Source organism: Tigriopus californicus, chromosome 6 (genome assembly GCF_007210705.1).
Source record: "Tigriopus californicus strain San Diego chromosome 6, Tcal_SD_v2.1, whole genome shotgun sequence".
Classification (NCBI taxonomy): domain Eukaryota; kingdom Metazoa; phylum Arthropoda; class Copepoda; order Harpacticoida; family Harpacticidae; genus Tigriopus; species Tigriopus californicus.
The window spans coordinates 9,720,054-9,728,448 of NC_081445.1; the positions used below are offsets into that span (position 1 = coordinate 9,720,054).

Here is an 8,395-nt window from a genome sequence, read left to right on the forward strand (position 1 = left end):
AGAGAGAGATAAGGATCCTTTGATGCGGTCGGAAAGTTCCTTGAGAGTAGAAGCCCAAACGAGGATATCGTCGACAATTTTCTTGGCCCAAGGAAATCCGGAAATAACGTAATCTGAAAGCAGGCACCAAATGTCGTTTGTAGAACACAGACCCATAGGACCACGGAGATATCGTAGCTTTCCCCATGGCAATAAGAAAGTAGTTAACTTGGAAGCTGCATCTATCAGGGCTATTTTGGAAAATAGCCCTGAACAGCGTCCATGACTGCAAAGAATTTCATACCTGCGGGTATTGCCCGCATAATCTCGCCTAAACTAGGAAAAGGATGGATTGGCCGTTTGACATGTTTGTTGAGCACTGTAAAGTCAGTCACCAAGCGAACTTCCCCATTTGGTTTAGGGACGAAATGTCCAGGGCTAACCCAATCAGTAACACCTGGTTCGTAAGCGAGGATGCCCTGAAGAATTAACTTGTCCGTATAGGCCTTCGCCTTGGCGTCAAAAGTATCGGAACAGGACGTGATCGTGTAATTCTAAGCGGTGGAGTAGGGGAACAGATTTCATCTCGATGTCCATCGGAGCACCTGTCATAGGTTTGTCAGGCAGCTCATCACTGACGATGTCTGGAAAGTTTCTTGAAAACTCTTTCCTTAATGCGCTCACAAGCGAGATAAATAGATGAATCACTAGAAGGTCACAGAAGACGTGCCCGACATATCTGGTTAGGAAAACCAGGAGGGATAACTTTGAGGTCAACAAGATCATGCCAAGAGAAAAGAATCTCGTCATGGAGATCCTTAGTAACTAAAGGATTGAGAAAAATAGTGTCATTCTTCCCTACCTTTCACGTGGACGGAAAGATTTGCATGGCCTTCGGTATTCATATAAGTTTTATTGGCACATTTGATCTTTTGGTTTTTCTCTGTCGGGTCAATTATGAGACCCATTCTCTGAGCCAAGTCATAGGCCATAAGGGTGCGAGTAGTGCCTGAATCGGGAAGACCAGGATGTTGAAACTTTCGTGCATTTGGGATCCCCCAAACATGTCATATTCACTGTTAAAGGAGGAGTGGGACGATTACATCCCAATAATAGTCATTGACAAACCTCGCCTACTTCACTACCACCTGAATCGTCAGAAGAATCAGAAGGAGCGGTGGTTTGGCGTGCTGATGCATTCCTCTGAGACTTGGAGGCATTCCAAGCAGATAGGCACGCGTTAGCGAAATGGTTATTCTTGTGACAAGTCGTGCAAGAGGCCTTGTCCGAAGATGGGCAGTCATTCCGACTGTGCTTTGGCAAGGCGAAGATGAAGCACTTTCCTTTCAAGGAAGCCGGAGAAATAATAATGCCTGAATCAGGCTGAGCCCGTTGTTGACGTTTGAATGGAGGGGCCCGAGTTGTCTTCGCCTGGACAGGTGTATAAGTGTCAAATTTCTTCTTGTTGTCTCAGTTGGCTGAGAACCGAATCAACTTCTGCTGGACATCTTCAAAAGAGGGATTTTTCATGTCCAGAATCTTCCCAACGAGACTCGGTTCATTACACCCGGTGATCACTCTGAAGATTTGGATGTCATCAGAGGATAGTGAGGAAAGATCAGCCTCCATAGAAAGGGAGAGCAGACGTGACAGGAATGTGTCAAGGCTTTGTCCCTCAGCACGTCGAAGGGCAAAGTAGGAGTGCCGTCGCGTTACAAGAGGGTATTTGATGAGGAAAAGCTCGGAAATGAGCTCGATGAGGCCGCCATCATCAAAGAAGGGTACGGAAACATCAGTGTGGTAACGGACACGTTCCGCAAGCTCCGGGAACAAGAACTGACGGACATATGCGACCTGTACATCTGGAGGAGACTTGTCGAAACTGTTGGAGCGTATGAAGACTCTGATCTTCTCCATCCAGTTTCGAATTTCGATTAGAGTATTCTGAAGGGAAAGGATCTTTAGGCGGAGTGTTTCATTCACTGGGGCCTTGAAACCCTTTAAAACTTGTGAAGAGGCCGCAGGGATGGGAGGAGGTGGTGTGGCCTTGACCATAGCAACAGCCATAGCGTCTTGGCATTGGCCATACATGAGGTCAATATTGGCGATTTTGTCCTCCCACATCTTGAGGCCTTCGACATTGAGAAGAGGACCGGCGATATAAATGACTCGCCTGTAAGCTGTGTCTGCCTTCTCATACGAGACTTTCAATTCCTCGAAATGTTTGACAGCCTCGGCGGTAATGAATGGGGAGGGGTTACTCAAGAGAGAGGTAACGGAGCGTTTCAGAGTGGTAATCCTCTGATTTAACTTGCCCAAATAGGCACGAGCGGAGTGTTTGGCTTGGTCTCCAACTTCGACGTCCACTAGACTTTGGATAAAGTCAGAATTGTCCTCAGGAAAACCTGTAGCCACTGTTGAACGTGGCAGAGAGCGTGGTAAAATCACTAATACGTAAAGGAGAGTAACACGAGAGGTGAGAAGATTCCCAAAGTAGGGTAAGGCAATGTCTAAATGGACAAAGCTCTCACTCTTCGCAAAACTGACAACGACAAGAGGAACAATCCTACCGACTGCGCCATCGAGTGTTGGAAGCTTACTGGACTCTTACGAGTCGTATATTTCTTTATATAGCTGACGGAGTAGGATATAGATTGGGAGGATACTACACATGGCTTGTCAAGTGAATACGTTTTATGAACAATTGACATTATTCCATGGAGTAAAATCAAAGACAACATGCCCACTCAAACCGCAGTGTGCATGCATTGAATTTTGACATTTCTTCCACTTTAGATGCTTGTCTAAGTAAATAGCATTGTGGTATTCAGGCAATTTGATAGTGCTTTCACCGAACTATTCCAAAAATACGTGCATTTCACAGCTTTGACGTTCTCAAACTCGTGATATTTGCAATATCATTCGTTTTAATTTTCTCCCGTAATCTACACCACAAGATGCGGCTTTCACTCTCAACTGAAAATGTGACTTTGAGTCACCCTAGTTATAGTCAGCTAACTAGTCAGTTCGAGCATGGATCAACAAGAAGGAAGGGTAAAATCGCGAGAATTCGATTTATTGAGACTCATAATTGCTATCTTCGGACCAAGCAGCTTTCAGAACCAGGTAAAATCATTGCACAAACCCTGCTAAAATGGTTGAACCTTTGTTTGTTTGTTTGTTTGTTCGGAGTCAGAAGACAGCTCTCTCGCTCGGCTTGCTTCTGATGATGGGAGTCCCAATTAAGGGATATTCCCGCTCCGTTGTCGCAACCAAACGTGCAACATTAATTATTACCTCACCCTCGGGAATGATCGCAGGTTCACCCATTTAAGCTGTTAAGGCAGCAACTTATGTTGCAATTTAAACACCGCAAAGAAGCTTGGACTCGGCTCCCCTGGGATTGAACCAGGATTCGCAACTTGGAAAGCGGTTGCTCTACCAATACGGTACCCCAGCAAGCCTTGGTTGAACCTTATTAAAAAAGATCTTTTCGTTGATGTACTTTTTAGCCCCATTCACTTGTGGACGAGCCGATCAGATGGTCCACGAACTCACTGCCACACCTTTTAGAGCCGGAAGACTTCGGCCAAAGGAAGGAACTCAAAACGAAGAGAGCGCCGAAATTTGGTCAATGGTGGTCAAATATATCACTATATTGTTTGTCGACGATTTGAATATCCAGATGGTCATCGAACATAGAGGAGAGGATTAGTTGCTACAGGCAGATGTTGACCTGCTCTGTGGATGGGCAAGGGCTAACAACACGCACTTCAACCCAAAGAAATTCCGACTGATGGTGCACGGTGAGACCGATATCGTTGATCCCATCCAGGGACTAGACAATGTACCAAAGGAAAGGACGGAGGTGCATAAGGACCTTGGGGTTGTAATGAATGACAAAGACACCTTTGGAGATCATATTTGGGACCTGATAAAAAGATGTGGACAAATGATGGGCATCATCCTTAGGTCGTCCTCATCAAGGAATTGTGACCCAATGATTACCTTGTATCAATCACTAATATTGAATAGAATTGACTGGGGAAGTGTGAGCTGGTTCTCGAGCACGCTGAATGAGATGCAAATTCTGGAGAATATCCAAGCCAAATTCACCAAGAAGCTTGATGAAATTCAAGGGGACGATGCCTACTGGAGTCGTCTGGATATCTTGGACCTTTATAGTATGAAGCGACGTAGAGAACGCTATCCAATTATATAGGTTTCGTAACACCACACAACATTGTCCACAACCCTGGAGTAGGATTCCATCAGAGCAACAGGAGGGGCACACTCGCAAGAGTGCCTCAGTTTGAGGGGAAAGACGGTGTAAAGGCAGATAATTGCCGATTTTATTCCATCTGTTTTTAGCCACCCCATTGGTACACTCACTTGAGCAAAGAGCTTTGGAGTCATGTGTATTTAGTTGTGCTGTGAATGGGTGATTGGAAGGAGGACATTTTAACTCTTGACTGGTTGATTATAGTTCTGGATCTGTCAGTTTGTTTATTTTGTGATGATTATTAATTCTATCTTTGTTTATATGTATATCCTTTGCTTTTAATAGAAACCGTCAAAAGGTAAAGGCATTGGTGTTGGATCTCTGATAGACCCGTATGGACAACCAGATGGAATTCAAGGAACACACAGAGGGTGCTCTTTATTCAGAGATAAAAGTTTCATTGTTCATGGACCACGATTGTTCAATAAACTACCAGTTGAGCTAAGGAACTTCAAGATAAAGTCCGTAAAGAATGCTGTCAACAAGTTCAAGTCGTCTTTGAACAAATTTCTCAAGCATGTACCAGACACCCCTGAAGCAAGTCCAGCGTACTCCAGGGGAATGGCTGCAACTAGCACGACATCTGGCTTCAAGTCGAATTCACTTGTCGACCTACTATGACGATGCCGAGACCTCTTGGGATTGGTGACTATCCNCATACCTATGCTTCAGTATACTCAAGTTTTCCAGGCCGGAATCGAAACTGCAAACATAGTGGAAGTATAAACAAATCTAGTGTACTCAGAAGATCCAGTGTTCATCATGAACAAGTCATGTGGCTAATTCTATTGTTGATTAAGGATGTTATCAGCGCATAAAGTATATAGTCTATGGTAGACATGGTGTTTCTGAGTGATAAAGAATACGGTTTTGCTTGCTTTTATATAAAAACAAATTGTTAATGTCTTGGAAGCCAAGGTAGGCCACGATTATCAAGTTCTCCAACAACCTGCCATTTTGCACAAACTACGGCAGAAATTCTACAGCTCCAACTCCTAAAACCGTCTTTTCAATGTATTTATTAATGGTACATATACAAAAGGTTATGAATACAGTTCAAGTTTTTACTTTCAATCATCCTCCGTGGTCCAATCCGTTTCTTCTTCAAAAGATCCTCTTAGAGCGAACATTCTAAGCGGTATTGATCGGTAATGGGAAAACCTTTTTGATTTCTTTGGTCACCGCATCCACGGACAAGGCCATACACAAACTAAACTTGGCCTACAAGGTCTTTTCAAACCTTGACACCATAAATGGCAAATGAATTGCGACAGAGTTGCGGCCAAACGTTCCCCACATATTAGTACAAGTAAATGAACTTCAGCAAATTTGGAAACCAAGCTCCGGACAAAGTTGTTACACTGTTTGTTGCTTGTCGACTTGATAAATGGTCCTACAGAACTTGTGTCGATATCGCCAAGGTGGTGCCAACCCTTACTTGAGAATCGATGGCATTTTGTCTTTGGACACCACTCCACAAAGGTCATGTCACTTATCAGAAATCTTTGGTGGAATCCAAGGTGTTTGATGTGAAAACAATGTCAATAAAATCATCCCAACAATTTTGGTCTATCCAGTAATCCTCAGACGCATTTGAATCAGTAGCATCATTAGATTTTAACAGAAGAATATTGTAAGGATATCAAAAAGCAAAAAAAGACACATGTCGGTTGAAATCGGTATATTTTGAATTGGTGAAGGTTGGATGAGCTCTTCAATCCTTGATACCCTCCCGCTTATTAGGATGTATAGGGGATTAACGAGGGAGTTCAGGTTTCCAGATGAAGTTATTAATGATTGTTTTATGAATGCGGTTGTTGTACGTACACGTTTACATAGATAGTAGTAGGACAATTGGTCTTCCCAGACGCCTATAGACGGGTCTAGGTGGGCTTGACTTGAAAGCCGCTTTCTTCTTCAAGGCCGCGAAAATTTAAATCACATTTGGCACTTTCAGTTATTCTTGAGTTTAAAGTTTCTAGTCCAGTTAAAGATAATGTAATTGAAGTTATTCATGCTTGCGATGGATGATGGGTGTAGAAACCAAGCCATTTATTTAAGCAGGGTTCGAGCAGCTCATTGTGGCTACTTTTGTGGTTGGGGTTGAACTTTCACCAGGATTATGCTCGGGCAATCCGGTTCATTGGGAGGCGGGAATCCACTCGTGATCCGCCCATGGTGCAATTTCCCACCTCAAGGGACACGACAGGCCTGGTGCGTCCGTGGGTCAGCTTTGGCCGAGGTTGAAGATATGACCTTTCTTGTTCCAACCAAGCCTTCAACCAAAAAAAAGGCATTGAGACTGCGAGAAACGATGGCATGATTGAATATCAATCACATGCCTCGATGCTCACTAACTTTCAATCTTTCTCTTGGTATCCAATGCCTCCGAGGCGGACATCTTCTATAGGATCACGGCTACTTTGTTCGGTCACCTTGGCCACCTTCACCAACTTCTACGACGTGGGAAGGTCCGTTTCGCGTTTCAAAAATCGGTTGATCCATCCATCCATCAGTCACTCAGCCACACAAGATAGAGATCCAAGACCGTCGTGAGGGTTCATAGGTGGCAGATGACGGGGGTGGGCCAGCTGGGGGTTGAGGTCATACGATGAAGTATCTTCATTGTTTTGGAAAACTTAATACGCCCATTATTATGGCCGTTGACGTGTATTTGGTCACTTCTTTGGTTGTGTGGCTTGTCACTGAGCAGGAAAAGGTCACCCAGAAGTTGAAAAACTGGCTAAAAGTGTTGCCAATTTGAATCATTTAGAGGATTAACATGCCAATCGGAAGAGCGGTTCCAAGGGATCATTGGACATGGAGCCTGGCTGTCACTTAACGTTTAAGGGGCTCACTGACACCGATAGGTGGACAAGTCTAGCTTGAGCATGGGTAAGTACAGTCTCCTGGTGTACTAACGGACCTCGAGTATATGCTTGGGTATGCTCAAGCCCCGAGAGTGTGCCTGTCCCTAAAATCGCTCAATAATCGGTATGCTACGTAACAATAATAAAACGAGTAGACGTGACTATGCTTAAAGCACACTAAACAATTTGAATTAGTGCGTCAAACATCTGACCTAATATCCAAGCCAAATTCACCAAGAAGCTTGATGAAATTCAAGGGGACGATGCCTACTGGAGTCGTCTGGAAATCTTGGACCTTTATAGTATAAAGCGACGTAGAGAACGCTATCCAATTATATAGGTTTCGTAACACCACACAACATTGTCCACAACCCTAGAGTAGGATTCCATCAGAGCAACAGGAGGGGCACACTCGCAAGAGTGCCTCGGTTTGAGGGGAAAGACGGTGTAAAGGCAGATAATTGCCGATTTTATTCCATCTGTTTTTAGCCACCCCATTGGTACACTCACTTGAGCAAAGAGCTTTGGAGTCATGTGTATTTAGTTGTGCTGTGAATGGGTGATTGGAAGGAGGACATTTTAACTCTTGACTGGTTGATTATAGTTCTGGATCTGTCAGTATGTTTATTTTGTGATGATTATTAATTCTATCTTTGTTTATATGTATATCCTTTGCTTTTAATAGAAACCGTCAAAAGGTAAAGGCATTGGTGTTGGATCTTTGATAGACCCGTATGGACAACCAGATGGAATTCAAGGAACACACAGAGGGTGCTCTTTATTCAGAGATAAAAGTTTCATTGTCCATGGACCACGATTGTTCAATAAACTACCAGTTGAGCTAAGGAACTTCAAGATAAAGTCCGTAAAGAATGCTGTCAACAAGTTTGAGTTGTCTTTGGAAAAATTTCTCAAGCATGTACCAGACACCCCTGAAGCAAGTCCAGCGTACTCCAGGGGAATGGCTGCAACTAGCACGACATCTGGCTTCAAGCCGAATTCACTTGTCGACCTACTATGACGATGCCGAGACCTCTTGGGATTGGTGACTATCGGTTGGGTCTTTGCTTGACCAATTGCAACGTCAAATCAAACAAACTATCATTTTTGTTGTTAGTCTTTAATGAGTATTTTGCTAATGCGATGATTCCAGAACATCACAAAACTTTCATTCCACTTCGTAGTCAAAACCCCGCATTTGATGGGATGTTAATCAAGGTTTGCTAAAAATTGGTACTATCTCGTTTCGCCCTATGAATATGCT

The 8,395-nt window shown here is 43.7% G+C and overlaps 2 protein-coding genes and 1 long non-coding RNA gene across 5 annotated transcripts in view; all 3 read right to left on the reverse strand.

Moving 5' to 3' along the window:
- Nucleotides 1-8,395, reverse strand: part of LOC131881694 (glycoprotein-N-acetylgalactosamine 3-beta-galactosyltransferase 1-like) — an 89,973-nt gene that overhangs the window by 20,770 nt on the left and 60,808 nt on the right. The window lies entirely within an intron of this gene.
- The window catches only part of LOC131881696 (glycoprotein-N-acetylgalactosamine 3-beta-galactosyltransferase 1-like), a 48,136-nt gene that overhangs the window by 9,578 nt on the left and 30,163 nt on the right, over nt 1-8,395 (reverse strand). The gene's annotated exons all lie outside the window — the stretch shown is intronic.
- Nucleotides 2,882-4,960, reverse strand: LOC131881697 (uncharacterized). Its single transcript, XR_009373385.1, has 3 exons — nt 4,923-4,960; nt 3,988-4,051; nt 2,882-3,910 (listed from the first exon to the last, which is right to left on the reverse strand). It is a non-coding gene; the product is annotated as an uncharacterized LOC131881697 (long non-coding RNA).